Here is a 7,271-nt window from a genome sequence, read left to right on the forward strand (position 1 = left end):
TCAACTAAACCCCCAGCATGGCCGCGGTCTGATGGCTGAAACAGATAAAAGGTAACGGATAAACACACATACATATATGTACATGTGTGTGTGTGTGTGTGTGTGCGTGTGTATGTGTGTGTGTGCGCGTGTGTGTGTGTGTGTGTGTGTGTGCGTGCGTGTGTGCGCGTGTGTGCGCGCAACGGTACCTAGAATCAATCAAGTATTTAGTTTAATACATTTATTTCGAGTATCAGGTTTATTCTTACAAGGACAAGTTTAATTGTAACACCAGTGAAACTTCGAAGTCACTGCCAACCTTTTCCTTATAAAAATAAATATATCAATGAATATCAATATTTTAAAATAAATGAACAGGTGTTGCTTAAGTAATTAGTGTACAAAGTAAATGAAATCACAATTTAGAATGCAAATGATTTCCGTACGATGTCATAGCTATCAACTGACAAAGAAAACATTGAGATTTATAGGTTAATTAGCAAAGAGTAACAGAATTAATTATGTATAATGTAATTAGTGTTAAACTTCATTCATCAGGTTTTGTATAAGTCACTTTATTTTTTTTTATGAATTTCATTAGATTGAAATCTTGAAGTATTTCAAATATCTCCCGCTGTGTTTGTATATTAATTATTGGTAAGTAATATACGTAATAAACTACATTATCATAATTAATTCACAATTGGGTGAGTTAACAAGTGTTGTGTGTTTGTGTGTGTATGTATGTGTGTATGTATGTGTGAGAGTGTGTGTACGGTCATACATACATACACACATACATACGTATTCGTGCGATTTGAAGTCACTTGGCCCCGTGGTTAGGACGTTGCACTCATGATCCAGCGGTCATGGGTTCGATTCCCGAATCGTACTCTTGAGCAAAACACTCCCTTCCACGTTGCTCCAGTCCACTCAGCTGTAAATGGGTCACCCTGTGACAGGACTCGCCTTCTGATCGGAGGTGGGGGGGGGAATGTTGGCCTGCTCACCCCTCGCCAGTGGGGTGGCATCATTCGGAAGCTAAAACAATGCAAAGCGCATTGTGACAAGCGATGTATAATAACATTCCGATAGCCTGGTCGATCATGTGATATAATATACGTAGAGAAAGAGAGAGAGAGGGGGGGCGCTACAGGGGTATTTTCTATGGAGCTATGGAAAATGTTCCTGTATGGCAACGGACCATTATTTGTTTATGACTATGAAGTATTGTTTTCCGTTCTGTGTATCATGTTAGCAGTCACAGAGACGAAACGGGGTCACACAGAGTGCACTGGAGATCGACAGACAGGCTGTGAACACACAAACAACTCGACAAAGTCGTACATTTCTTATATATTGTAACAACCTGAATTATAATCCTCTTCAACATTGTCACAACATAATAATTGATGTATAATAAATGGCCATATGAATAACGAAGCAAACATTGTTCTTCATTCATTTCTCTGATGCATCTTAGCATTGAACTCCGTCGTTGCATTTGGTGAGCTTCCACAAAAGATTTTCCAATGTGACCTTCCGTGGTGGAATCAAACTCGAAAATCCGGAGTTAGGGTCTTAACCCACCATACACACATACCTAAGCCCAAACTTTTAAAAACAATTTTCGTTTCTCCTTCTCCCAGGACACACAAAGCTTATCTTAATTAGAGAATTATATTAAGACGTCCAATAGTTTCATTAGTGATTCTTATCTTTGCAGATAAAACAAGGCATCAGAAGAGAACAGAAACTGGTGATGTTCAGTCTTTATTTATCCTGGCGGCTGCTGCTGCTGCTGCTGCTGTTCTTCCAGACAAGGCGACCATTCTCCCCCCCCCCACTCTCTCTCTCTCTCTCTCTCTCTCGTTTTGTACTTTACAAAAACTGTTCAACATCAAAGCGCTGTTTGTCTTAATTTCTCGCGAAATATCTCTGTTTACATCCAAACGTATCTTTTTTCCTTTGTACCCACGTCAATCTACGTGCCCCCACTTTTTTTTCTCCTTTCGCTCCCTTTATCTTAATAAACGTATACCCCCACCCAAAAACCCACCCACCCTTCCGTCCCTTCCCACTCTCGAAACCCCAGATATCTTGTTCAATGTAAATACGCGACTAAATGAAGAAATTCCTTCAAGTACAGGATTCTTCTATCATCTACGGAGATAGCGAGCGTCTTCGTTTCGCCAAAGTTTGGTTAGTAACAGCAGCAGCGGAGAAGATGGAGGTGGAGGAGGGAGAGGGAGAAGAAGACGATGAAGGAGAAGAAAAAGAAGAAAAAAAGAAATAATAATGATAATAATAATAATAATAATAATAATAATAATAATAATAATAACAATAATAATAAAAAGAATACTATGGTTTCAAATTTTGGCCCAAAGAGAGCAATTTTGAAGAGAAGGGGTAAGTCGACCGCAGTAATTGACTGGTATCTTATTATTGATACCGAAAGAAGGAAATACAAAGTTGGACTTCGTGGGGTATTTGAGTATCAGAATGTAAAGAGTCGGAAGAAATGCTGTTAAGCATTTTGTCCGGCATGCTAACGATTCTGCCAAACTCGCCGCCGTAATAGCAGAAATAATAATAATAATAATAATAATAATAATAATAATAATAATAATAATAATAATAATAATAATAATAATAATAATAATAGCAACAACAACAACAGCAACATGACTAAAGAGAGGAAGGAAGAGTGGAGAAGGAAGAATATGTACGAATAAGAAGAATAAAAAGGAAGAAGGGAAAAGAGGGGAAGGAAGAAGAAGTAGAGAAAGAAGGAGGAGGAGGAGGTGGAGGAGAAGAAAAGAAGAAGACGTCGGGAAGCACATTAAAGTGAAGATTCTTGCAGCGTCTCAAAGACAACAACAACAACAACAACAACACATTGAGGAAAAAGTTTGTGTTGGGGAAAGCTTTTAACCTGAAACCCTTTGGTGCCGTTAATGGTCTTAATTTGAAGAATTTGTCTCAGACATTTTTGTTCTTTCTTGAAAGACGTTCCAAATACTCCAGATGGTCTCTCAGACATTTAAGTCAATTAACCAGTTCCAATATCGATTATAATTAAAATTCTTAAACGATCAAAGAAGCCTTTCTGTGGTCACTCGATCCGCTAGAAATAGCAGGCAGATATCAGCCTTAGCTCTGAAACTACTGCTAAAAAATGACAATGAAGAACACATTGAGCAATGCGGTAGTAAATCTAGGTAGGAATGTCACGGCTGGAACGTCTTTGATTATAGGTCTGTTGGATCAGAGGAAAACATGAGCTAAATAGCAACGACAATTAAAATTCTTAATTAGTAATTAGGATGGGATCTTGCGTTAAATATTATTGTGTGAAAATTATTTGCGAACATTTTAGAATTCTTTTATAATGGAAAAGACTGTTCTTTGGTTAAGATGCGACCGATTTGGGAATAGATTGGTTTTTAACAAACGAATGGACTAGTCTTTAGGGAATGAAAACGAGACTGGCTTTTAATTAATAAAGGGTCACGGGCTCTGTCCCATCCCCGCTTCTTGTTTCAGTTCTTAAAAACAAAATCGATTTCTTCATCCGTGACAACCACGCAACATTCCATACAGTTTTTGATTTTGTTAAATGGGAAGGCTTTCAGAATAATAGAACGACAGAATAATAGAATAGAATAATAGAATAGCACAATAACAGAGCGCCGGAATAATAGCATAGCAGAATAACAGAACAACATTATAGAGCAGCAGAATAATAACACAGCAGAATAACAGAACAGCAGAATAATAGGACACTGGAATAATAGAATACCACAATAATAGAACAGCAGAATAATAAAACAACAGTCTAACAGTCTAATAACACCGGAATAATAGAATAACACCGGAATAATAGAACAGCAGAATAATAAAACAACAGTCTAACAGTCTAATAACACCGGAATAATAGAACAGCAGAATAATAAAACTGCCATTGTTTTATTAAAAGTGAAAGGTTTCACGCGCACAAATTTTCAACTGGATTCCGTTTGTTCTAAAGATTCTTTTCTACTCTAGGCACAAGTCCTGAAATTTTGGGGAAGGGGGCCAGTCGATTAGATTGACCCCAGTACGCAACTGGTACTTAATTTATCGACCCCGAAAGGATGAAAGGTAAAGTCAACCTCGGCGGAATTTGAACTCAGAACGTAACGGCTGACGAAATACCGTTAAACATTTCGCCCAGCATGGTAAACTTTCTGTCAGTTCGCCGGCTGTGTATCGAAACTGCTACCATTCTCGTACTCTCATCTGCAGCTGACGAAGGCGAGGTGTGTGTGTATCTATCTACCTATCTATCTATCTATCTATCTATCTATCTATCTATCTATCTATTTATCTACCTCTTTTACCTGTTTCAATCATTAGACGGCGGCCATGCTGGGGCACCGCCTTGAAGAATTTTTAGTCGAATGTATCAATCCCAGTACTTATTTTAAAAAATCTGGTTCTTATTCTATCAGTCTCTTTTGCCGAAACGTTAAGTGACAGGGATGTAAATACGCCAACACCGGCTGTCAAGCAGTGGTGGGGAACAAACAATGACACAAAGACATACATACATACATACATACATACATACATACATACATACATAAATGCATGCATACATACATACACATATCTATAAAGCTTCTTTCAGAAATCTCTCACCAGGCTTTGGTCGACCCGAGGCTGCGGTAGAAGAAATTTTCCCCCAAGTTCCACCGTGTTGTTGGTAAGCAAACGTCTTACCACAGAGCCACTCCTCCACTTGTGTGTGTGTGTGTGTGTGTGTGTGTGTGTGTGTGTGTGTGTGTGTGTGTACACCTTCGCTACAAATAAGAAGGAGAACGATGTATAGAATACGTAGATTCATTTCGATGTTAACATCTCGACTATTTCCCTTGTGTCGTTCTCGTAAAACTATTTCCATAAATTCTTATATTTTTGATTTGAGATTTCTGCGTCATTGAACCTTTTGCAGAATTCTTAGGCGAAGAAATAGTTACGTGTTATGTCTTCGAAATATTTATTCCTCTCACTTAATTACCATTCTAGTTCCATAACTTCTTACGCGTCCATTCTTATTATGGGACAATCCATTATGTAACGCCGCGGTATGCTGCTCTAAGATAATTCCAATACCGCCTTATTCCCCCCCCCCTTCTCAGCATGGGACACTTCAAGTAATGTGTAATGAAAATTGACAACAAGTGGAATCCCAAGATCGCAGGTTCCGATTTCACGTGAGCTGTTGACTGGAATTTGAAATTTGGTGAGAATTATTTACTTTCATATTTTTTTTCTCACACACAGCCCCAGCCATGCACACATCTTAGCTCGGTGTAGCTGTACACATACGCGCGCGCACGCACACACATACACACACACATATACAGACACATATACACATACACAGAAATGGACGAAAACATATGCATGTGTATACATATTGACACATGAACGCATATCCTACCCTCTCTCTCTCTCTCACAAACACACATATTCGTATACATACGCATGGGGTATCCATTTACTTCTGTCATGTCTGTGTACATATACACACATATCTATACACCCACACTAATAGACATATGATAAAAATCTCTTGGTGGCTACAAGAAGTGTCCACTGTCCAACAGAAAGAATGTACTCGGTTCAGAACGTATGGAGATGAAAGGGTTTTTATTTGATAAAATCGACATTTGCACAATAATCACGCCGTTTCCTTTAAAAAAATTCTTCAGAATATTTAGTAAGAATGAATCAAAAATGAACTGTGAGTGATGTCACTCAACAAATACATATATACATATATATATATATATATATATATATATATATATATATATATATATATATATATATATATATATATATATATATGTGTATATATATATATATATATATATATATATATATATATATATATATATATATATATATATATATATATATATATATATATATATATGTGTGTGTGTGTGTGTGTGTGTGTGTATGCACGTATTTCTATGAGCGTACATATATTCAGATAGGACAACACAAACGTCGCTATTGTGAATATAAAATAATATACCTAATGTCTTTCGCCGAAAGTTTTCTGGTGGCATTTAGGAACTGGGGACAGAACACTATAAACATTCTGTCTGTAAGAATGGTATTCTCAGAGGAACTGCAGACACAATTATCAATCCCAATATCTTCCAATGCAGATTTATTAACAAATCTTCTAATTCATCCACTCTTTTAAAGAAAACAACAAAACGAATTGCTTTGGCGTCACTTTCTAAGAATAACACAATCACACGCATTGACATATACACACATACATACATACACACATACATACATACATACATACATACATACATACATACATACATACATACATACATGCATACACACACCGATAGGATTTATGTGAGATGAAGTGATGGTGGTAGAGGCATTAAGTCATTCGAAGCAGTTTTTGAATGATGCATTTGTATCACTCAGACAACACCTGCTGAATGGTAAAGAAAGAAATGAGAACATTTCATGTATATTCGAAAGAGAGAGAGAGAGAGAGAGAGAGAGAGAGAGAGAGAGAGAGAGAGAGAGAGAGAGATAGAGAGAGAGAGCAACCGCATCTTCAGAGCTGAAGAAACTGTCTGATGCGACCAAAATATCTATATATATGTATACAATATACGCATAAATGTATACGTTTATATATACAGATATACTTACTTTATACACATATGTATGTATGTTTGTGTGCATGTATTTATAAATGCATAAACACAAAAGAATCACACAATTATATGCGTGTACACACATTCACAAGAACACACACACACGCAAAATTCTTTAACGATAAACAGAAACAAGAACAAGAAGAACATCAACGGGATCTGCAAGAGAAATTCAACAAATCTTTCATTGTTGCAAAAATATCCAGTTTAGAGAATCTGAGCCAAGATATCATTTTAAGATCAGAGTCAATTTATTGGTGGCGTCGACAAGAGGTGGGGTGGGGGGTGGAATGGTAACAATCATAATAGTCTTTTATTATAAAGTGGTTGTCTTTGGCGTAGTGTTTGGAATGGAGAATTTGTCTCAGCACCCATTCCTCCTTCGTGGGGAGCGGGGTATATGCACCAACCCTCCACCCCTCTTTTAGGTATTGCACTGCAAGTGCGTTGGAACTTCCAATGTTGAGGGGTAATTCACACTCAGTGACTCACTTCTCATAGTTGTGTATCCCCCAAATCAGTCTTGAACATGCAAACTCA

Source organism: Octopus bimaculoides, chromosome 11, assembly GCF_046866305.1.
Source record: "Octopus bimaculoides isolate indiv1 chromosome 11, ASM4686630v1, whole genome shotgun sequence".
In the NCBI taxonomy this organism is placed as follows: Eukaryota; Metazoa; Mollusca; class Cephalopoda; order Octopoda; family Octopodidae; genus Octopus; species Octopus bimaculoides.